The 25,767-nt window shown below is 41.9% G+C and overlaps 1 protein-coding gene and 1 long non-coding RNA gene across 7 annotated transcripts in view; one reads left to right on the forward strand and one right to left on the reverse strand.

Moving 5' to 3' along the window:
* Nucleotides 1-25,767, forward strand: part of LOC139106073 (uncharacterized) — a 278,883-nt gene that overhangs the window by 150,118 nt on the left and 102,998 nt on the right. The window lies entirely within an intron of this gene.
* LOC139106076 (uncharacterized) overlaps nucleotides 9,518-25,767 on the reverse strand; it is a 156,801-nt gene continuing 140,551 nt past the window's right edge. For 3 of the 5 annotated variants that reach the window (XR_011546296.1, XR_011546299.1, XR_011546295.1), the window contains 2 exons: nucleotides 11,096-11,209; nucleotides 9,518-10,997 (listed from right to left, as the gene is read on the reverse strand). This is a non-coding gene — a long non-coding RNA (uncharacterized lncRNA). The remainder of the gene's footprint in view (nucleotides 10,998-11,095; nucleotides 11,210-25,767) is intronic. The other 2 variants (XR_011546297.1, XR_011546298.1) reach the window with 2 other exon arrangements.

Genomic DNA, 25,767 nt, shown 5'->3' on the forward strand with positions numbered 1-25,767 from the left:
TGTATTTTGACGAGTTTCGGGCTCGTCAGAACCGGATGTCTCCACTCCGGAGACCCGAGAGGCGCAACCAGCTGTCTCTGGTTTTGGCTTCCCTCGACACCCTGCCGCCACTCCGCACGCTCTTCAGAACGCATCGTTACAAATGCAAATAGCATCTCATACACGTTCTTTTTTTTTTTCCTCCGTTTTACGCCGCTACACTAGTATAGGGGAACGCATTCCGCTCGGTAGGGATTATTAGCATAGAAAAGTTAAATAAAATTTACGTGCTTGCCTCCGTTGTATTATATCGAGGTAAATACATGCGAACCTAACAACCAAATTACCGATTTGCGTTATAGCAAAAAGATTGTTTTCGGAGATTTGCTTTTCTTCACTGTTAATAGTACAGAAAATAACATTTTTGTAAAAGTTTAGAATTTAGAACATTAATAGGAATGAAATATCGAACCTAATGCCGCAGATTACGTTACACTGTTTTGCTAATAATAAAGATCGATTGTAAAAAGGACAATAGCTAAATTTATAAGATTTGTTACTTCATTTAACTTCGGTTATATGTTTTCTGTGAAAAATAACGGGGCCTTTCCTGCTCGCCTTTTTCAACGTATCTGACATATTATTATTTTCTTCACGCGCGCTTAATAAATCCCCCCGTCGAGATTTTATGAAAACATCGTAATATACACACGCAGGATATGCCGGTGTTTCTCGCTTTGCCAAATTCCACCTTCCCGTCTCGCGCTGGGCAAGAAATACCGGCGCTGAATCATTTTACCTTACTTTCGATTTGGTAAGAAGAAAAAGGAGACGAACGTACATTCGCACGCGCGACAAAAAGGGAAGAAAAAAAAAAAAAAAAAGAAACGGCGGGTGGAGGGAGAAAAAAAGGGGAAAGAAACGAGGGAAAGAAAAGGGAAAAACGTCAACGAACCAGTGTCGGTGGCGCTTGCGCGAGCGTGCACCGCCGAGTGTTCTCTCACGGCGTGGCGTCGCGACGCCAGGCGTCGTCAGTAGCGCGGCGTGCGCCGTCAAACTCGCACGTTACTCTTCATCGAGCCGCGCGTGCACATGCAGTGCGCGTAGCCGCACGTTTCTGCATAGACTCATTTACTCATTTATTATCTCTTTCTCTCTTTTTTTTTTTTTTTTTTCCCCTCTCCTCGCTAAACATTACCGACGCATTTAAGATGCTACGTAAAGAAATTCGCGATTGATCGTCAAGTCAAAACGTACGTGAAAACTTGGGATTTACAATTGCAAATCAATCAGATAACACTTCAATATCGGGAACTGTTTGTAAATGAAGTGACGAAAACTGTCTGACGTTGGATGATTAATTGCGTGTTTTAAATTAAATCGGCGCACGTCTTTTGTAATCAATTTTTTTAAACGAGTTTAACAAACGAAGAAGACAATGATGAAGATACGATTTTCGATGTCGAGTACGTATCGCCGACGAACGAGTGTGTGAAGTTCATTGTTATATAACGCTTAACTTTTGTATTTTCGAGGAAAAACGAAGTGGTAGTAAGAAGCCGAATTTGCCGAGGCAGGATAATTTGAAAAGTCCACAGGAGAAGTGATTGACGACCAGAGATATGTGGAAGAAAATGATGAAAAATGAAGAATTAAGTTATATACAACTTTTCGAGACCCGAAGCTAATGAACCTCGAAAACATTTCTCGAGCAAGATTATTGAGAGAGACGTACTTCCTCGCATACGTACACAAGTAATATTTGAAAAATTGTACGACACTTAAAGTTAAAAATGCGCGAAGTGGTGGCAGTGTAACCCGCGAGAACGTAATTGGTGAACATTTTCTACCTGCCGTCGTTCTTTCCTCCGACTTGGTGTGCAACACGGTATTCAATGCGCGAAACGTACGTTCGCCTACTCCTCGTGCCGGAATAAATCGCGATAAATCGCCAGTTCGTGCGAGCGAGCTGCGGTGGAGCACGTGTCACACTTCTACGGCAATTTTGGATCGATGTCGAATCGCGCTCGCAACGTTTTCGAATTATTACCAATTTAAACCCGCTTCCACGATCGTTATACCATGTCGCGGCAATTGTTACTGATTGGAACGTTTACTTTTTCGTTGCGCGTTCGCTTTCCGTCACGATTCGGCGGATCGAGCCGGTCTATCGCGGCGTCACCGAATGGAATTTCGTCCGACATACTCAAGCTCTTCGACACTTATCGGCATTATTTGTAAGATATCAAACGAATCGAGTGCAATATCGTCCGTCGTAAATCATTGCGGCGATTCATTTGAACGCGTGTAACGTCAGATTATCGTGAGGAACTGCGCTTTTCTACTGCCGCAAGGTATGACTGTTGGAACTTTGAGACTCTAGATGGTCTATGTCGTTAGTCGAACATCGCCGGCGGACTGTGAAAGTGTCGTGAGAAAATTGTGAACTTCCGGAATACGCTTCCGGAAGGCTTAAAAATCTAAGTCGAAGTAGAAGATTTCTCGAATTGGCGGAACGATATGGCGACTGGCCACGAGGGCAAGGAATCCCCTAGGTATAGTTTTCAATCAATCTATATATCGTATAAATATTTACGAGTGTTTTAACATATTGAATATGCATTTATATTGGAGCATTAGAAAGTAATCGTAAATAATTTATTTATACGTTGTTTTTCTTTTTTTTTTTTTTTTCTTAATTGACAATATAATATTCTAGAATTTTAATATCGATAATAAATAACAGATTTTTAGTCAGTCGTTATTTTTGTTCGAGAAAATGTTCACGGAAAGATATAGTATAGTACAATATGTCTGCAAATAATACTGCAATTCGTTAATGTTTAATGAAGCTTTCGGAATTTGTAATTAACGGAATTCTTCGTTCGATTTAATGTAATAATAACCTCATTAGCACGATGTGCGATTAATAGCTCATATAGATAATTATATTCCGACTAGTATCTCATTATCTCCCGTACGTTGTCGCGTGCGTTTCTCTATGATAACGGATTCGATACGGGAAAATCGAAGGGAAAAAGTTGCGTTTACGGTGACGCGTCGGTGGATCGCGCGAATGAGCTCGGGATTCCTTTTTCTATCGGAATGTTGGAATTAAATCACGAGGAGATTTTTTATGCACTCGCGACGGTAATCGCGGCACGTATCGCGACATTACGACGCGCTCCATGTGCGCCGGGGCGTCTATGAACGTGACTGACCATCACGCGCTTGCAGCTGCAGTTGTACGCGTCACTCTGCTGTCGAGCGGTACGTGCGCGTTCGTCCGATGTGTGGGGCGGAAAATCGCAACTGAAACGCGCGACGGCACAATGAATAATTAAAATTTCAAGGGGAATAATATGTGATAAAATTGTAATACCGTTGAAGCTGCTGAAGAGAAACTTTGAAACGGGTATTATATTATTATTTTTCTTTCTATTTTTTTTTTTTTAAGGAATTATAAAGGACGCCTCAATTTTATTTATCATATAAGATGAAAAATTTTTGTGCATACGTGACTACGCTTTTGTTTTAACTTTATATTGTTTTACGCGATATGAAGAAAGCAGACGTTGTTTCTTTTTCTTTCTTTCTCTCTTTCTCTCCCTTAGTGCGTGCGTACGAATATGAAATCACCCGATTCTGGTACGTAAGAAATTCCTTATGATATTGCATTCGGATGTACAGTATCACGTTCCCTTTGTATCTTTTACGAAGAATAACGCGGATTGAATCTTTCGCAAAACCAGGTTAAAAAAAGAAAATAGAAACGAAAAAAACATCCAGCAAATAAAGCGCGTGCATTTCTCGTGATGCGTTTGAAAATCAGAATGAAAATAATCACGGAGGCCAGACTTGACAAACACGGGGCGGAGGTATAGCGTTTCATTATCCGGCAACAATGATGTAGCGAAGAATGCCGAAGAAAAGGACCATCGCGATTCTTCCATCGACGGCGACCTCCGGCCTTCCGCGTCCTCGTCTTTACTTATTATGATCTCGCGTCGTTTCTCTCGAAGCGAGGCTCTCCCCCCCCCACCTCTCCCCCTTTGCCACCCAATATTCCGGATATTATATGAACCGCGACGGTCGATCATCTTTCTCCTTCTTTCGCGTTCGTTCTCCCTTCGGTTATTACGAAACTCGCTTTCAGCGGAAGGTGAAGGATGCCGAGGGTGGATGGCAAGGTGGGAGCAGGCGGTGGAAAACGTCGGACGTGTGCCCGCGAGGCATTGTCATTTTCATCGGCCTGCAGCTTTCCCGCGGCTTTTCCTTCTCCTGTCCCGCTGCTCCTTGCCGTCATCGCCGCGCGAAAACCCAGCGGCAATGAAAATACGTTGCTTTTTATTCGCCGCAAAGCGTACGCGTTCGTCTGGACGCTCGATTGTTCGCACGTCGGTGGACGAGATCACGCGAGATGATCGCGGCGATTCGACTCGAATTGTCGGGGTCTTTATTAAAAATTAACGTGTAAAACAATATACATCTGTAGTGTATGGTACGGAGATAATAATATATATATATATATATATATATATATATATATATATATATATATATATATATGTATATATACGCTATTATTCAGTCAAAAGCCAAGTTCATTAATATAGTAATGGTTTTATATGGAGATATTAATTAGCGTCTGGTTCGAAATGTAATTAAATTTTAAATCCATTTGTTGTACACATCCGTTCGAGCGTGAATAGGCTATTTTTCTTCAAGACAGCTTAATGTCTCAAACGGATAATTATCAGAGTTTCATAAAGCAGTCCGATCTAATTACGCAATTATGTCTCGTGTTATTCATGTCGAATGCTATTCATTCCTCTGAATTTTAATTAATTTCCTTCGGAACGTATTAAATTTATTTCTTGCCGAACGACGAGCCGAGAATTGATGGCGCGGGTTGTATCACATTGGCATGAAAATGAAATGATGGCTTATCCCGCATTTTCAATTTCGCAAATTAATTCAATCCCGCAAGTATTCACGCATCTCGTGTTATTCAGCGGGATGAGCTTAACCGGGCGTACCGGAGTGCGGTTTAACTTCGTGATTGTACGGCGAAATAAGCGTCGGATTTCCAATCGGGAGTTCGCCTAAAGAAGAACGGCAAGTTCACGGAGTTAGCAAAATTTCATAGAGGCGGGAGATGTTAACTTTCCTACGAGATTTTACAGCCCGGCCATGATCACATCGCGTAACACGTATTTCGTCGAGAGTCTTTTCGACAGCGGTTTACGACTAACGAACGATTCTTCGCTATAGAAAAGAAAGTGTCTCGTCAGCGTTGGTCTGAAAAGACGAGGAAAAGCTTGACGGTGAGGCTTCGCTGCTGGGAAAATTACGCGGTGGGATTTTGCGTGCGGCGAAAGGAGAAGGACTGGTGTAATTTGTTTTTGGTCTCCTTTGGCCGTTCCTCTTTTCTTTATCTTTTTCTTTCTCTCTTTTCCTTTTTTTTTTTTGCATGCATTTTCAACGACCGGAAGGGGAATCAGTCCGTCCCTCCGGACTGTGGATGAATCTTCAAGAAGCTCGATTGATTAATATTTCCCGCGACTGGAATATTATGTTTAATTCTTAAATTTACGCGCTGCGCGAGATTATACCGGCGGCTTTTTTATAAGAAAATAAATTTATTAAAACAAAAAAAAAAAGAAAATTATTATCGAGAACTATTCTTATTATTTTTGACATATACGTGTCTTGTTAATTACGACAAAAATATATTTCTCGCGGTAGTTGCATCTCGTATATACCGCTGTACGCATATTTATCCAGTGGTGGCTTATGTCGTACAAATTAATCCACGCGTCACTCTATCAACTACAAACGCCATGCGACAATATTCATGAGATTATGGGTGGTTCCCAGTCACGCTAAAGACCGAATAAAGTGTCTTCGGAAGTCGTGCAGTTTAATGAATTACTTTTCGCTTCCGGCTCGGCGTAGGAGAAGAACGACGTCTCCCTCGCGACCACCTCGCAGCTTTTCGAAGTCCATCGCCCGTCTCCTTAGAAATTAGTTCGAGGATCGCAGGAAGAGCCGCGCACGGCTGAGGAGTAGTAGTTAACCGAAGGTGAACCAACGTGAACTAAACTCGCACATAATGACGGCAGATTGAAAAAGTTTCCACGGCCGGCCGTCGGCGCCACGTATTTTCTTTCTCGCCAGCGGCGAGTCGCGGCTTATCCAGCTTAAACGAAAGTGGGATACGCGCGATTATGGTCTCTATTATTGAAAGGAACGAGCTCGGGCGTGCGCTCGCCGACTCGTAAACTGCACGACTCATGCAATATCCGCGATTAAAGAAAAAAAAAAGAAAAAAGAAGAGAAAAAATGGGAAAAAAGAATCTCAAACGACGAATCGCGTGCGTGTACGCAGTACGTAACTCATAAGAACGTATAGGATGTTACACTGGCTAATAAATGAGTGAGTTTTAACGAAAACTTCAATTTAGTTGTACTTTTTTTGTCTCGGTAAAAAATTTCACTATTCGGACATCGGAAAATCGAATTTGATATTTGCCGGAGGATTTTTATTTTGCCGGGGTAACGGCTTTGAGGGTCAAGTTTCTCAGTCCGCGGCATAGTGGTCAAGTTTGAAAGGGTGTCGGGTGATTTTCTAACACTTCGCACATTGTCGTCCGCAGTGACGATTAGCGTGATTGTCCGCAAAATTACGCACGCGGTGCTATCCCGTGAGCGCGGTAATTGGTACTCGTTTACCACGCTTATCTCTATACTTAGCGCGGGACTGGCGATACGGACAATTCATTTCTACGCAAATGAAAGTAAGGTATTAAGGTCGTGTTTCGCGTGGAATGTACTACGGTTCGCATGCTAATTCGACTTTCTCGCATAGTGAATTTAGAGTCGCGCGGACGTGCGGCGATACGCTAACAGATTCGGCGATTAAGCCCGCCGACGACCGCACGCGACCTCAGTCGAGCGATAGTCGTTTAATTTGCCTTTTTTTACGGAAGTAGTCCGAAGGTAAAGTGAAATAAACGTGTGTGTGTGTGCGCGTGCGTGCGTGTGCGTGTGTGTGTGAGAGAGAGAGAAAGAGAACATAAAATTTTTAATTAATAGCGAAACTCGATCTCGACCAAACATTTTGAATATGTTATTCATCTGAAATCTAATATAGCTGATTCTCATTATGTATTTATAGTTGAATTAACATATTTTATACAAATTTAACATATATTACGCGCACTCGATATGTAAATAAATATTACGTATTTATTAACACACGTACCACGTTAAAGGCTAATGAAGCGAGGCAGAGAGGCGCAAAGTTAATTGCAGCTTCTCTTCTTACTCGTCGTCATTTTTCACGTGCACGGATTTATTCGGTGACGACGAATCGGCGGCAAATAACAGAGAAACCGTGAACTAAAGGTAAAGGTGCAAAAAAAGGTGGAAAGAGATGGGAGATGGTGCTGGCAAAGGTAAAGCCCTTTGGCAAGATATACCGATGGCCGGCGCGGTAGCAAGAAGAGAGATGAAGAGCGTGAAAGAGCTTTTCTTACTCGAGCCCGCTTTCCGTCCTGAAAATCACCTTTAGGAGCCAATCGAGCTATTCAGGGTAAAACCCGTGGACCACCGATTACGGATTTATTTATCGGTCCTATTGTCCTCTGTCCCCCCTTTTCCCCCCTCATTCTCTCGATCTCTCAGCGTGCCCTGCCGTCGATCTCACATCGTAAAACCTTTCTTTTCCATCCGCGACATATTATCCTTCACTTTCGCTCCGTCTTACGATGCCTTTCCATCCGCGTCGGTTTTCGAGTCTCAGGCAATTTGTCAATTTCTGGCGTCCCGGCGTTATCTTAAATCAATGTTGCCTTTCTACCGGCAAACTCGCGTACGGTTAGTACACCGTGGCAAAGATTTTCACTCGTTGATGGTCTCGTCGAATTATTCTTTGCAAAATTTTCTGCGCGCGCGATAGCTCTTCGACGTATCAGCCGCGCGTCCGTGCGAAATATTACAAATTAAAATATTTCCAGAATTATTGGTAATAAAAGTAAAAAAACAAAAAAAAACAAAAAAAAAAGAAATTGAGTTATTTAACTGCAACCCAATTTGATAATGGAATTAATATTAATGGTCTTTGGAACAAATGTACATTACGCTGGCGCTTCAATATCCGCTGTGTTATTGGCAACAATATCGGGATATAAAACGACCGGTCCGATAAATACCGCACGAATATGGTATGCGTATTTTGTTAAACGCGTACGCGCATCAACCAACCGTTATTCCCGTGTCGATTCGACGGTGACATCGCGGGTAGTCATGAATGTTTAGCGAGCAACTTTCGGAAATTTATTTCAGTGTATTATATATAGATAAAATATCCGCATTTTTTTTAACGTGATCTCGCAACAGCGTGTTAGATTGAGCGCGTTCACCTTATTGTATTCGACAGATCGAGCGCGGATGTGCATGGGAATCCCACCCGTAAACCGACTGCCGCAAGTAGTTATAGTTATCAAGTCGTGTCTAACTTGCGAACTTTTGTTTCGCGTGATGCACGTTCGGAGTATCAGACTGAAAAATACTACTTGCGGTTTTATTTTAACATCTTCGTGTTGTATGTACAAAAAGGGAGTAAGCGCTGATTTTTACAATAATACGAACTAATAATTATAAAAAAAAAATAAAAAAACGATTATAATATGATTTATACACGAATAACTTACAGAAATTTTTAAAATAAGACCTACTAATTTATTAAGAGTTATTTATTTTTATGTTTATAATATTTCTGGAAAATACGTATATGCGATTCGAGAAGATCCTTGTTTCAAGAATTTTTTTTTAATAAAAAGAAAAAAACATGGAAAAACCTTTCCGCGGAGCCTCGAAAATATTCGTCACAAACCGCTCGATTCAATGCGTCGTTTTGAAAATTCTATGGGTTAATATAAAAGCCGAACCTCTCATGCAGAAAGCAACGAGAAATGTAATTAAAAAAAAATTCTCCATATCCGGCATGCGGCATAATCGGTGCGTATACATCGATCATATGGAAGTCAATTTCGAAGTACAACCGTGGCGGTGGCGCGTGTGTGAATCGAGAAGCGCGGATAAGTCTGCTGAAACCGGCCATTGGTCGTTGTTTTTTTTTTAATTTTATTTATTTTTTTTTTTGATGGAGCTTTATCTCTATACCACCGCAAAAAGCCGATATTTCGTAAAAACATATCCGCGGTATATTTCTTCGTTCCCGCGACTCGGTGGTTACAATGCGCGAAGAGCGACGGAGGGATGAACGAAAAAACGTTTCGCGCAAGCGATCGCTCGACGTTCATTTCCGCGCGTCCACGGTCTCTAATCTCTTTCTATCCGCTTAACTGTGCGCTGGTTTAAGGCTGTACCGAGGGGTCAGATCTACGAGAGATCGTCTTAAGATCGATATGCGCGCTATATTGCGCTGGGCTTCACGGACTCGACATTATTGATGCATTACGAAAGGTGACAAAACCATCAATCTCAATGAAGCTTTAATAACAACGTACAATTTTTTATCGCTGCTTAAAAAGGAGATATTAAGATTTCATTGTCGTGTTTCCACAACGCCGATTGGCTCTCGTTTAGCTCAATTTTTGCCGCAGGAATTAATAGATATCAGCATAAATTTTTAAGTTAATTTGTAAATTAACATCAGTCGTTAAAAGTATTACGCACGAATTACGCGAATTTTTAAATTATTATTTTCTTTTGATACGTTTCATTATTTTATGCAATACTGTATATTTTATTTTATTGTACAATTTGTACAATTTCCTGGAACGCTGTTATTAGAACGCATTATAAAATTGCATGCGACTCACCGGACGATGCGCAGCAGCGGAGTTGACGATGCAGCAGGTGACTGTAACATAAAAGTAAAAAATATTAATTGTAGAGATGCTGAATATTGTTTTTTAATTGGAAAAAAATACATAAAATTATCTGATAATAAAACGTCAAAAATAAAGAAAAATTGATTCTCACCTAAAAGTTGCTCCGCTGGTGCATGACGCCCGTTCCGGGCCTCCTCCTCCTCTCAGTTGGGACGTGTCGAGCCATCCTTCCGCGCACTAGACACTCGCGAACGCGCCCGAATTAATTACTATCGCGAGAAATAATAACTGAACGCTGTATCTCGCGTGATATTATATGACACTCCCGTTTATAAAACTCGGATAAGAAAATCTATCGCGCGACTACTTTGGCGAAACTCCCGATACGTCCGACGAACCGGCTACGGTTCGTATTTATTTTAATTTCGGCGTGCGGCACTTTAATTTCTCCTTCGGATTTTTATCTAAGCGGAACTCTTGTTTTACTTTGATAAAAATCCGAAGAAGTGTTGAGCTGTAATAATATCAAGTTAAATTGCATACAGTTGTATGCAATTTATATTGATATATATAAAATAAAAATTAGAACACAAAATATACAATATATAAATTGGTTGAGTCTTTCTTAATTTATTTTATTTATTATTTAATATTTCCGGCGCGGTGTATTATTTTACTTTATTAAAAAATTCATATTAATATCTTTGAAATATAATTTTGCCGCGTGTAATATCAATAGTAATTTTTCCCACCCGAAATTCTATTAATCTAAAAAAAAGAAAACATGCAACTGACTTGCTACTTTGATGTGCAGCGGCGGAGTTGTTGATACGTAGATCTGTAATAAAAAATAATAAAAAATTAAATTGTAGACATTTCAATGTTAATTATTTAGAAACAAAAATTGCACGTGATTGAATTAATTTATTATATATAGTATTATATATAGTAATTTTTTAAATAAAATAATAAAAAATAAAGATATCTAGTACCAAAACGAGCTATTAATTTGTTAAGAAAAATGATGCTTACTCCTGGGTTGCTCCGCCGGTGCTTGATGCCTCTCCTAGGCCTCCTCCTCCTCTCAGCTCTGTTAGGGACGTCAGGTTGATCTTTCTTCAACACGAGTGCGATAATTCTCCTCTAGATACTCATCTGAAACAGTAAAAAATTTTACCTTATTAGCATTTTCAAAATACTAAGTTGAAAGTCATTATACTTATATATTTATTTAAATAAAACTGATGCTTTACCCTCGAGTTATTCCACCAAGGTGCAGTATCTTTTCTGAGTTTTCTTTTCCTCTTAGAATATCCGGGATATTGAGCTGATTCTCTTTCAACGAAAGTCCTCATCTGGATCGCCATCTGAAACAAAAAAATATGTACTAGTTAGTTTGGTGAAGACTAAATCTCAGTTAATATTTATATTCTACTCTAACATTAAGTATTATTCAACGCGTACACAGTTAACCGTGTGTTTTGGTGCCAGTCGACTGGCAGCATATTCAAACGCTTTCATATAAACACCGCGGGAGCGTACGCTGCCCGTGGTTTGATATAACGTTTAGTATACGTAAAAAATTAATTGTTTTATTTTATAAATGTTTTAACAATGTATGAATTATTCAGATGCAGATAGTTTTTATTTTAATTCATGTTTGTATATACTTATACATATATAAAATCATATTTTATAAGAGACGTGCAAATTTGCAGTAATCTATTTTCACACATACCGCGCATTATACGTTAGACTGGCAAATTTACGAGAATGAACAGTATCCGCGTGATTTTACGAGGCGTACGTGAAGGTAATACTGCACGGGAGCGTACAGCTGGTAGCTGATTTTGCAACAGCGGCGCGAAACGATAACGCTTGAAATTTACTTGCGTTAACGCGTTAGATTTCGTTTGGTTTTCACGGCGCGTTGAGGATGCCGTAACCGTGTAGATTTTTTATTTTACGCATTGACAAAATATCTTATGGGGGACGAATTTAACGCGCTGCCGCCAAGGCAAGGCGTGTCGGGTGAATGTTAATATCGCTCCCTGCCGTTGTCCCCGCGTTCTCTCGCGAGCGATTCACATAATCTCGTAATCGTTGATCCCGGCTTAGTTGCGACAACGTGACGCAATGTCAGCCGTAAATTTTTCGTCAGGAATTCACTATTGCGCCATTCAGTCGGCTTAATTAGCGCCGTTACAGCGCAAGAATAACAATGGCGGAAAGACACCGAGGAAAAACTCCCGGATGGAACTTTCTTAATTATGCTAGCGTGCGTAGGGCTGTCGGATAAACTCGCTCTGTAACTTCCGCGGTTCCTTCTATCTACCAACACTCTTCCTCCATCATTTCTTCATCCTTTTTTCTCATTCTATCGACACCGTCGCCGACGACGTCTCTGTTCCGTTTCTCTCGTCTCACCTCGGCAAGCGATTTCACCTCTACGTGACATGCACGCTGAACATCCGACATTCGTCGCTCGATATACACCCTTAGGACTTGCCTTCGCATCCCCCTTGCATGCGCCAGGACTTTCCGGCCCAGGACGCCCGCCTCAGTCTTTGAACCGTTTTGTTTTATCTTCTTCCCCCCACCTCCCACTTTTTCCCTTCGGCCGTCTTTACCGCGGTTCAGACTGCCGATCTAACCGGTCCTTTCGTCCACGGCGTGCTTCTCCCTCGCCCTTCTTTTTCTCGATATGGAAATAAAATCAATACCATTGTTTCGCGGTTTGCACCGTGAAATTGGGTCGTATTTTATTTTCGCCATCAAGACACGCACGATGACGACGACGACGACGGTACCACCCTCGCAGGCATTCCAGCAAGAAAACGTACACGCCCTGATTTATTGATCGCTGATATTCCGATCGTTTCCCGTGCTCTTCTTTACTCTTGTTTGCCATATTTCTATACGTTTTTTCCTCGCGGCGCGAGCGATCTGCGGCTGAGCGCATTTCCAGATTGCATCGCATCACGTTTGAGAAAACAAGATAAGTTTGTTTAGGAGCAACGTTAAACGAAGGAATTGAAAGACTTTAATTTGAAAAAAAACTTAATCATATATTAAATTGCACATTAAACATTTACCGTAGATCGTTTGTGGTAACGATACTTGATGGAATGCTTAATGAAAAGTTAAAAAGAATATCACTGCTTGCCACACGAAGCGAATGGAGGAAACGATTGTTAACATAAAAAGGCAAACATATCTGCGGAAACATTAAAAGACACGGCAAGTGAAACGAACGGCGTTGTACGAATTATAATCGCGAAGATATAACTCAGCCCTTTCGCCTCGCTGATATCTGCTTGAGCAGTGTCTATAGTCTGCATTATACAATCCCGTGAGTAGGTCGAGACGTAGCCGAGTCGGCATAAAGGTATTGTCCATTTGTCAGATATAACTACGAGGGCAAATCGATAAAGCGGTTCTAACCGCAGATGTAAACGGCATCATTCACGGAAAGCAATTACCGCATTTACACCGAGTAATGCGAATAATATTTCACATTAACGTGCCGGGATTAAGTTCGCAATATTATTTTTAATAATTTCGAGTAATTAATTCACCTTTGGCTCAATAGCTTCCAATCTGTCGTCGCTCTACACACATAAAACCTGGAAAATTATCGATACCGTCGGATGTGACGAACAATCAGCAGTTGCGCCACGTTGCGGTTGTATTACTGGTCTCGGGACCCCCGAGCGTTCCGCAGTGCGCTTTGAAGAATTTCGCTGCGGAATCGGCGTATCTCTTTCTGAATCGTGGTGGCTCCTCCGGCGAAATGAGGCGCGCTTGTACATGCGTTCTACGACGTACCGCGAGGTGTGTATTAAAAAGAAAAAAAAAAAACAAAGAGACGAAGGAGAGGAAACGTGAGCGTACTCCATGACGTCTCGGTACTTATTACGTTACCCGTCAAACCCGCCGCATCCATCATACAGTCGACGGCGTTGCGGACGTGCGACGTTCTTCTATGTGAGCGCGCGTGCACGTGCTAAAACACGATGATGTACGTACACACGTATAAGTACATGTAGCGACGAGAACAGTCGGAGCGGAGCGTATAGGCACGCGCGTTCCCGCTCGAGGATATTCCGGGTTTGTCTCTAGGGATAGCCGTGTGGCATCAGCTGCGAAACTGACATGACCGTCGAGAATGACGCGTTGTCTTGACACTTTCAGAAATATGCGCAGGAAGATATCTCTTTTTCCGGCGATTTCGAGCTGGGTGTCGTACGAAGCGACATTCGTTTTCCTTCTTCACGGACGTATAAAAAAAATATCGCGGTTCCATTTCGTTTCGTATAAATGATGCGACTCTGAGGACTCGATTTGACTTTACGACTTTATCTTTAACATTGCTTGATAAAAAAAAAAAGAAAAAAAAAATGTCTTTCAGAAGGGTATGTCATTACGTTCGCCGCTTCGGTTTGATCGTACGAACTTTAATGAAACATATGTGCCTCGCATCAATCAACGCGCATGCATTTCTACGACGATAACAGATCACGCGGACTATTTTCTCGTCGGGCAATTAACGCCCACATGTGGCGACGAACGAAGAGCGTGCTTTCGTCGCGATTAGCACCGGAGACACGAAAACGGTTCATGTTTTACTATTTTCGATGTGTATTCTCACCCCTTTGAAAATGAGTTACGAGCGAGGTTAACAGAGGCAAGACGTCGGTCAATAATTTTAATTTGAAGTCGGGGAAAGATGTCCGTTGCAGCGAGTGATTTAAAACACACGGGTAAGAAAGGTACGGTAGCCGGTGAGTCATGCGCGATGCCTTCGAAGATATTTTAATTGTAAGGAATTTACTATCGTCACGCGCGGGACGATCCATAACGAGCCTTTGATCTTCAAGGCGGCACTGACACTCCCAATGAATGTTTCATGGATTCTTGCCGCGATCTCTCGACGAACGGTAAAAGTTTGATTAAGTACCAACAAAAGTCTCAGCTGACTTAAAAATGATGCTCGCGAACTTTTGCGCTTTTATATAATTTATTTCTACATCCTTTTACGCCGCTGTTTTTATCGCGATTTTAATTCGGATCCTAATTAGATGTAATATATCACGCGCGTGCTTATGGTTTAACGATTATAATGACTTCGTCAATTTTATCATCCGGTTTTAGAAAAATTGCGAGCTTGCGAGTGCGTTCTACGGCGAGACGCGAGTATTATCGGCGGTGCCGATAGTTCATTAATTAACGTTCATCTCCGCGGCTCGTAGTTTTTTTTCCCTCGACATACAGCAATGACGTGACAAATAATAGCTTTTTCTTTACAAACGAGGCATGCTCCTCTGAAGCATGACTTGCTGCGAGCGGCGAACATTCCAAAACACTTTGATTCAAAATAAACAACTCTGAGCAGCTCGTACGTGTCTCGACTATTTTCACAAAAGAGAAAATACGCGTTCGGTTTTTTATTCTTTTTTTTTTAATTCTTTTTTTCTTTTTTCCTGCACGCTCTTTTATCTCGCTATTCCACCGTATATAAAATAAAAACTAAGATAATCGAAATTGAAATTCTCGCGTAAAATCTTTTCCGAGCTACTGGCGTAAAACGTAACGAGACAACTCGCGTGATTTAGTTCCCCAATTAATTACTGATGTGGACGGTGAGAAAGGGAAAGATGGAGGGAATGTGATCCTCTTACGTCAGCCGTCGCTCGTTTTCTTAGGTAGGATTATGAAGCAACAAGCGAGGAGCGATCCTTTGTTACTCGCTGTGCGTCCGGTGAACGAGAGGAGTGTGATGAGGGTGGGCACGTAAAGCTCGTCGAAACTTGGTGAACACTTGGCCGCAAACTTCCTTCTGCATATTGGTCCAAGGATGAGGGATTGTCGGCGAATGAGGTGGCGGAAATAGGAGCTTCGCGAAAAGTCGGCACTCTATTCAGGCAAAAGTTGCATCGGGCGTTATCGCTGCAATTTTATATAGCGCGAAGCAAAAGTTACTGTTACGATGCTGTTTCGCGTCGAGGCAGCGTTTAGTTTGATATAATTTTTTTTTTTCTTGCATCTGCACGTCTTAAAAAAGTTTTTCTTTATTTCTCAGACGCGTAGTTAAATTTCAGCAAATTAATTTTATCAAATTTTACGAAGAAAGGTGTAGTTAAAAAAATTTTTGTTTTGTTTTGTTTTAATTAAAGATATTTGTGGGACGATTTTTCTGGTAACATTGCGGAAAATCTGACGATATCGTATTGAAATGCGAGATGATTTATTGCATCCGGTATAATCGTAGAGCCACGTTTGCTAAGCCGTCGAGATAAGCGAAAAATCTGGGATTTAAATCTCGCCTGAAAGCTGCTTTCGTAGGTTTGAGGTATTGCGATTGAGTGGAGTGCCTGTAGATTCTCTATTGTGCCAAAACTTAATTCTACCGTTGCTTTGTGTTCAAACGCGGTTCTATGCGCACTAGAATTGTGGTGCGTGTACTCGCTTAAGACTCTTGAAAACTTGGCTTAATATTGCTTGAGTGACGAGGGATTAGAGATAGCTGCGAGAGGCGGACGGTAGAGAGGAGGAGAAAGGGGGGGAAAGTCGGAAACTTGCACCGAGTCAGAGTTGTGTACTCACAGCGGATTGCTTACCACGTCGGAAATGTTACACGCAGACTGACGCGAGACTGTTCTTACACCATAATTCGCCTCCTTCGCCATGATTTGGTTATTGCTTCGCGTTATACAGGTATACGCGACTGCAATCGAGCATTCCAATAGTTTAAGATCCTCGAATAGTCTCGGGAGTCGTGGCTCGAAGGTTCTTGCAAAAGTTTAGTTTCTCTGTAACGGCTCAGTTTCCGAAACAGAAAATTTAATACCCTCGTTGTTAATAAATGTGCATTTCTCGTTATCGGAATAGTTTAATTGTCGATAATAATTATTATATCTTGGAAAGAGGGAAAGATTTATTTTTATTTTATGTTAACTAAAAGTCAACGTGCCTGTATTTCTTCTCGGAACGTCACCTCTCCCGTGCCGTGCCGTAGGTATTACGCGAGCGTTAACACTTTCCGGCCGTGGTACGGTAGCGGATGCCAAAATGAAAAGTCGGAAATTGCATGTTGAGCTTGCGACTCCGCGCAAGATGATTTTTCGCGGTCGACGTGGTTTAGATCCGCGGAGCGATACGGCCGCGATCGATCGCAGCGGTGGCTATACACTGCAAACTTAATGTCAACGTAACCCAAAGCTCCGTCCGGCGAGAAGGCACCTGCCAGGCACTACCGGTATATATTAGCGCCGGCGGGTGCGGTGGCAGGTGGATGGCTCGGGGATCGGGGAGGTGGCTTTTGAAGTCGCATAGTTTCCTGCACCGGCACGCAGACGTTGCGTGTCCAGAAGACTCCGCGTTGCCGATCGAGGTCGACGGTGGTTGACGGCGCGCTTGTGTGCGTGTGCGTGTACGTGCTCGCGTAACTATGCCCGGTTATCGTCACGTACGGTATTACGGGAATAGTTTGAAAATTAAGATCGCGTATGCCGCGGTAGACGATCGCGCAATATTCGCGACGGTAGTCTCGATACCTCCGACGCGCCCAAATCTCGAATGACGCTAAGACTCTGGTGACGTGCCACGTTTGACGCAACAAAACTTACAATTCACAATCGTTGCGAATTATCGTGGCCGCGACAAGATCTGAAAACGATGTGGGTGAAAGTTGTAAGATAAATATAGGAATCCGCTCGCGTTCTCTCTTTTAATCTTTATATTAATCCTTTTTCAGTTTTTTCGCTCTCTGGAGTCTTGAGTTTTTTTTTTTTTTTCCTCTCGAAATTTCATCTCGTGTTGATTTTACCGAGTTGAGTTTTTATCCGTGGAATTAAGAGAGACTAAAGCAAAAAATGTATTACGGTTCACTGAGGACATATATTTTTAGTTATGTTTCTAAGGTCTAGAGATAAACTGTAAACAAACAGAAATGAAAGAGCTCTTGGTTCGACGTCGCATGTACCGTAATATTGAGATAAATTCTTTTTAAACGAACGAAAGAAGCCTTTTACGCGATTATTCCATATAAAGTAGCACCTATAAAATTACATTTGCAGCAGTAATTATCTTCCCCTTCGCGATAATTATATCTAATGTGTACATTTAATTAATATGATCGCTTCTGCATATGAATATTTTAATAAAATATGTTCGATAAAATTTTATTGGTATTTACATTAATAAATATCAATACGCGTACGTTTTTCGAAATAATTTTATAATATAAAGCAGATATATTTTTGTTATCGCGAAAAATCATTGGAAAATTTATCGTCATTTACGATTTACCGAATTAAATGTGAATTCAGTTATCTTTTCGGGATTACAAAAAAAAAAAAAATTGTTTTTTTTTCGTTCGACAAACGACGATGTGACCAAGCTTTTCCTGCGCAAATCACTTAAAGGATAAGCTTCCTTTCGCTACCAGTTCCTCTGTCCATCCGAAAGCGAGCACCTGTCGGCCTCCATCTAGCCGCAACTACTCAGAAGCCGGCACGACTGACCGCAACAACGTCTGTACCACTGCGGCGTCGTATATCGTCTTCATCGTTGCAGCGGTCAAGTATAGCAGATCCCGGTAAGATCCGCCCGTCGACTGGTACGGGCTCTCTCAAGGGACCGAGCGAGTCTCTTGGCGAATAATTGCGTGAAGAACGTCGACTGAAGATAGCCAGGGCGAGGATATACGTCGCGAGGAAGGCGTATTATCGGATGGGTTTATTTTTTTTTTTTTTTTTTTTGGAGATAAACCGGAAAAATCGTCGCGAGCAGAAGGAGAAAAACATTTTCAAAGACGACATATTCTTCGCGTATAGACGAACGGATTTGAGGCTGCGTGCGACGTGCGGATAACACGGGAATAGGATATCGTCTTTCTTCTCTTTCTTTTTTTCGTCTTCCTCCTCAGGTTTTCTAGCGGAGAAGAAAATCGCGCTTTTCCAGAAAATTGATCTCGGTAAGCTGTATTTGACGAGAGTACAACGTTCATCGAGATCGAATCCGATGCGAATGGTCTTTTCGTGCATTGTGCGATAGCATATTTCGCAGAGCGCATTCGAGGTCGGAAAAGCGTAATATGCGCGCCCACGGCTCGAATAAGGAAGCGCTACTTTACGCGACAGGTCCTGCGATCGCGGGACATTGCGTGTAATCGCTGGATGGGGCTAGGCGAACTTCGTGCCTTGGCTCGCAAATGAAATTCAACAACGCGTTTGTCCGTCCGCTCGCAAATGGGCATGGCGCCGGTTGGGATTATCGAGCCCGAGATACATCCCGTTATATCCCGCGCACGTAAGTCTTCCCCACATCTTTTATGGGTAAATACATATTTCGCTTGCGTCCAATAATGGCACGACGATATGGGGAGCTATAAAGCGCCCGACGCGCGAAATGGCGGGCCCGGCGCGCGCGTACCACTTTTCCTCGTTGCGATGAAAAAAAATGGTGGTCTCGTGTCTTGGCGTTTTTATCGAGTCCCCCGGCTGGGGATTAAGCTGATGGAAAGCACAAAGGGCGAAAGAAAGAAAGGAAAAGACACCCGCGAAAAAATTGATTGTGTAAAGAGAAGGACGAGACGGAAAGAAATACGTGTACATGTATATACATATATGATAGAGAAGGAATATGTGTTCTGGCTATTGTTGCATCTACAGCTTATTACCACGAGATATAGGTATACACTCGGGTTGAATGCACCAGAATTCCCGAGTTATAGCCGCAATACAAGCCACGGCGGACAGAGATCGTTTGCCGAATGATGAAAGATCTTCCGTCACCTGACGCGGTGTCGTAAACCTGAAGAGACAATCGGCACCGCATTTCGTTTCGCAGATACCGGTTGCATGCAGATGAAGATAGGAATTTATAATAAGCTGTATCTTTACTTTGAAGCTTTTCTCTGAAAGTACTTGACAACGAACAAAAATTAATCCGACAAGCTATTTTTTTTTTCTTTTTTTTAAAGACTGTTCTGCTGGAAAAATCTATAGACATTTTTATAGTATTCGTTGTTTCTTATAATTATTTTATTTCGTTCGAAAATTAAATGGTTGAAATTTATATATTATCGATATTTGCCTATATTAATTATTAAATCTTATATTGAGCGCAATGAATGCTTTACGCGAGAACGATAAGTAAAATACTACTTTCTATCGAAATATTTCTTTCGCGCGATGAAAAACGCATGTCCGAGGTGGATGGAAAAATTGTTGCGCGCGGCGGGCGCAACGTGTAAATTGCGCCGAGCCCGTCGTTCAATAATACTTGCAGTCGTAACTCGTTCGCGCCTTCGGGGAATATTTTTTTTTTTTTCGTCTACGTAGCTTTCCGCGCCTACTCCACTTTATCCCGCACTGCCGATAGCTCGGAGTTTTACGGCAAGATGCGTAAAGCGGCGCGACTAGCGGCACCGGAAGGTGCATGAGGGCTCTGTCTGACATTTTTAAGAAATTCCACCGCCGCTCTCACCACTTCCGCCCTCGCTCATCTGTCGCACGCCGTTTTTTCGCCGTCGCTTCGGGCCGACATTATGCTAACCAGTTTCCGACCCTCGATATTTCGAGCCCGCTCGTCGCTCCCGTTGATCTACGGGCTCTCCACTCGTTCTCTCTTTCCCATTCCCGTTTTTCTTTTACGTTCTCTCTTCGGCACTTGTTAACGCTTACGAGACCAGAAGCTGCATCTCCCGGGACGAAACACCCTTGAACTGTCAAAATGTTACAAACCCCGCGGCTCCCAAGAGGGCCCTGGGTGCGAGGACCACCGGAACGACGGAACGAGATTTCGTCCTTCGCAACGTGAGTTATCGTTCTCAAAAGCGATATCGGCTGATAACCTTTTCTTATCCGGATTACAATCCACCCGCGTGCCGCATGAATGGGATTTCGAATGAATCGAGTTAGAAACTTCCATTTTAGGAAGAAACCAATGGCAGGGATAAAAGCAAAAGCTACTTTTACGATCGGGAGAATTAATAAGCAAGTTTAAACGATAGTGGCACGATAAATAAAGTTTTAGTTTTAAATTCGATTTATTTTCCAGTTTATCTGTCGATAATATAAGATTTAATGCGAATTTATTAATTAGAAATTATTATTTACTTGTTTACACGTAAAGTAAAATTTAAACGTTACCTGTTCGTAAAATATTGAAACGTTCAAACCAATGTTATTTGGCGATTAATTAATTTTAATAAAGAGATCACGATATATAACTTTTGTTCATATCAATTTTGTGTGCGAGTAAGTGCATTCGTGGCATTAAGCAAGGATTACTTTGTATTATCCGTTACTCAGACGTGTTCCTGTCACACACGTGGCATATTTCAGCGTTATTTCGACGACGGGAACTCGATACGCGCCGCCGCGCCATTTCGATAGAGCGAAATCGGAGCGATCGTCGCCCGTCGACGTTGGATTATCGAAAATTTATTCGTTCCCACCGACACGTGACTGCCGCCCGCTTTGAAAAGGACCGACAACCGCTAGCGAGCGTCGTTGCGGGCCCTCGCAAATGAAAGTTATTCGATATTGCGTCAATAATAGTTCGACGTGCGCGACGAATGGCGCGTGGCAGTAAACGGCCAAGAAAGGTGGCAGAGAAAGGAGCAGACAAACGCTTTTCCATCAACAGCGGAGCACTCGTAAAAATGTCATTGCACCCGCGGCCAGAATCCATACAGCCTCGCAATTTTTAACTGCAATACGTCATACATCCGCAGTCGCGTCGCGAACACATTAAAAAAAGAAAGGGAAAAAAAAAGAGAAAAAAGGAGAGACCGGCGAAACGCCACGACGTATGATTTTAGTCGCGCTGTATATTCCATATTGAAGACATTTGTTCATATTACCGGTACACTCGCTAGCTACACTGACGTCGATTTATTCCCGACGCTTCGTTGGAAAGTAGATGTGCCGAGGCCAGTCAGATCCAAGCTGTCAAAAAGCTAATACTGTTTTCTCTAACATTACGTGACACGAGCGTTATAAATACGGGGGAGGAGGGGGAGGGAAATAGATAAATACCGCAAGATTACTCCGGTTTGCGGGCGTGCTAAAAAATTTATGCGACACGTGTTTTTGGCTCTTTTTTTTTAACTTCCACCCAAGCGATGAGAAATGGTCGCCATCGTCTGGTTTTATCCAGACACGAAAAAAATTATGTGCTTAATATACATATATGTTACCTTAGAATCGAATTAATTCTTGCCTCTTTTCCGTCGTCCGAATTTCGCGAAAGTACGATGAAATTTGGTAAACGCGAGAGTTGAAAAATGACGCCTGTCGAAAAGAATCTGCCGTGTTTATTTCGTCTATATACTATACCGCAAAGGATCAAGTATTTAGGTTCTCGTATTTGCCTTCGCACTCTATAGATGTGCGAACACGCAAATATCTGCATCAGGAAACTTTTATAAACTTCCCACGCTCGTCAGGAACTTGCATCCGAGCATTACGAGTATTTACATGCTCATTCTAACTGACGAGGCATCCCTTCACTGCTAGCGAGGCGCGCCCATACATTCTTAATTCGTGGATCGTTGCTCTGATAGCTGCGTCAACTTTTAATCGTTAACTAGTACGCGGCGAAAAACGTTTAGATAATCTAGCTTTTCTAGCTCGTTATTAATCAAAAATTGTCTCGCTAAAAGACCCGCACTGGACAATGTCTAAACGGATGCTAAATAAATTTTTTTTTTTTTTTTTTTTTTTAACGACACAACCTCACTTTTTAAATTTTATACAGTAACAATTAAATACTAGCTAGATAGCTGCATAACAAATACTTACTAGCTAAGGAATATATTTAATTTAATTAAAAAAAACCCAGCATTCGTTATTTAATATTTACAATTCTATCTTCGTTTGTAGTTTATATTATTATAAATTTATTAACTAATTCTCGTAATAAATGCGAGTTATTACTTTCTTAAAAAATATAATTAAGTTTCAGGAAGGATTCGCAGCTGAAGAATTTCGAAGCGCTGCATAAAGAAACTTGCAAACCCCCGCGACCGATTCCAATCGGCAATCAAACTTTTCCGTAACACAAATCTGATTTCCGCGATTCCTCGCACGGTCGGATCACGCGCTTTTTCGAGGGTCCGTGCTCCTTGTTGGCGCCTTCCTGAATATTTATGGCCGTTCGTTGAGAGGGGTGCTCGCATTCTCGCAAATCCATCGACAATTGAGATAGTCTTGTCATCGGCAAAAGAGGCGAGTTTTTTTTATCTTAGTCTTTTATCTTACTCGTTAATGCGACAATAAATCAGAGCAATATTCGAAAAATTACGCGTGTAACGTGCCATGAAATGAACCGATCGCCCGTCAACCGGGCTGCGACCTGCACGGCAGGCAATAATCGTATTTCACGATTGCCACGGGATTCCTATTTAAACCATTCTCATCTTCCTACTTCGCTTATTTTTGTTTTTAACCGTTGTGAATATTTTACACCTGCCATTTAGATGTATTATGTGACAGCGAGTGACACGTTGTTAAATGGAGATGTTTTGTACTAAACTTTACACTGAGTCGAAGTATTTTCACGCTTAAATTTCTATTCAGTTATGTCATTTTCTTCGTGTATCATTTATGTATTTTTTTATTCTCATTTTTTATCTCCTGTATTTGTAAGTTTTACGACATTTTTGTATGTGAATACGCGAATTTCGAGTCTATTAGCAGACATCAAATACGTCTGTCTGATTCTCAGTTTCATATTCAGTTTAATACAGCAGAATAACGTTCAACATGAGACGAGAACCAGATAACCGTATTCTGGCGTTGGCTTCTTGTCATGTTCGGTGCAATATGCGTCAGAAGCTGCATCGTGTTACAGAATTGCGCGGGTCATTTCTCCTCGTGTCTCGTTCATGGACCGCGAGTACGCGTTCGCCGAAATTCAAGCTTTGCGAAAATAATCTTTTTTCTTTTCTTAATTTAGCAAATATTTACGTTTTCATATTTTAGTTGCAAAGATTCGTAACTTGAAATTAATATCGACATCCTTATATGCGAGTATCCTACCTAAATAAGTCTTCTGTCTGCAAAACGAGGGAGAAAGCAGCAACGAGAAGCAATATTTCGTACCCGCGTATCCATGAAAGTGCAAGAATACAGAGAGCGAGTAATGCTTGTCGCAAAATAAATGTTATTCACGAGCGATTGCGGATGAATTTATTTTGCCACTCGCACGCACTCGTCTCTGCCGTGACATCGGATGTTTCGTCAAAAACGTCAAGGATTCTACCCGTGCGCAAAGTAACGAAAGCCGCATCCCTCATGGATCGCGGGGATGCATTCTTGATGCCTCGAGGGCGAAATGTTTTTTCCCGCAACCGTTCATGTAGAAAGGAAATTATATCGACAGCTCTTACGGAAACTACCGAGACGAGCAATGGGCGCTTTTCTTTTCTTTCTTTCTTTTTTTTTTTTTTTTCCACCGCGATCGGCACGGCGCCTTACGAGATTCGACAGCGGCGAGGTAGACGAGGGTGTAAAGGGGCTTGAAACGAGGGTTTACGAGGCGTTCCAGAATTTCAGTACCGATCTTCGAGAGTCCCGTGAAGTTCCTGGACCAACCAAACCGTTCTCTCGCGTGAAATTGCTGTTAATGCATCTTAAAGAAAATAACGTTCGCGTCTAGTAAAAAGAAATTTCCACACATTTTATTTCTGTCGTTATAAACGCAAGTAAATAACGATTTTTTTTTTTTTTACATTAATAACTCCTCTGTACCTTTCTCGCGCCGTTCTTTTATTCTCTTACGATTACCCTCTCTTTTTCGTGATGCAGTTTCTCGATGTTGAAGCTTACACGTTGCACAGACTATTGTCTACGACAGGTGGTTTGTTACTGGCAAACGGGAGCAATTCAATCAGAGTTTGCAACATTGAACAGCTGTGCTTCCTCTGGGTCATAACATTCAAAACCTTGTTGCTTCGCGATCTTCGCGATGTTTCGTGTGATTTACGATACGATAGTCTCGCACGTACGCCAATGTAAGTTGAACGATTTTCTCTCATGGGTGCGATACTTTCGCAAAAGCCTGCAGTGGAATTACTGCTGCGCGTGCTTGGTGGGGGAAAAAAAAAATAAATAAAAAAGAAAAAAAAAATTACCCCGTCAAGTCATTCCCGCGAGGGAACGCGCGGAAGTTTGCTTATCCAACGAACGAAGTGCGTTCGCGAGTTATTGTCGATGGTGCTTTTTATACGAATATAAACCTTCAGTTTACGAGTGCACACTTTTCCTCGAAATATAAAATCAACCGTGATATGCGGCCGGCTGCGTTCACTCGAGGATATTAAAATGGGAGAACCATAAAGAATTGGTTAAACAATAAATTTCGTAAAGCAAAATAATTATGCCAGTTTTAATCATATGCAGCGTGTTAATCTTTATAAGCGTTCTTGGTCTCGCGCCACCGAGACGTAATCAGGGTAAGTAGATTAACAAAACAATGGAAGCAACAAAAGGATGAAACTCACGTTAGGAGACGATTCGTGATTATTAATAAAGGAAATTTTTATCGAAAAGGAGAGACTACAAGATTGCCGATTCAAATCCCGAAAAAATAGACGAGCTGCGCGAATAAAGGCGAGCGCGGAAGGCAAAGAAGGTTTGATAAGGATTAAAGCAAATGCACTCTTGATTATCTCGCCGGGATGAGGTGTGAGAGTGAAGGGAACCTGGGCTAAGAAAAACACTGGGAGGATGGAGGTAATGCGAGAGGCCGTTGAATACGCGGTCGGGATTTTTCATGGATCGATTATGGCAATTCAATCAGGAGGGAAAGGGGTGGCGCGGGCGTACGAGGGGGAGGGAAGTAGAATTTGTCGTTTCGACGTGGAAGCGACGCGATTTATCCAGAGGAGGGCCCCAAAGAGCGGCGCGACGTC

The sequence above is a fragment of the Cardiocondyla obscurior genome, linkage group LG10 (assembly GCF_019399895.1).
Source record: "Cardiocondyla obscurior isolate alpha-2009 linkage group LG10, Cobs3.1, whole genome shotgun sequence".
Lineage (NCBI taxonomy): Eukaryota > Metazoa > Arthropoda > Insecta > Hymenoptera > Formicidae > Cardiocondyla > Cardiocondyla obscurior.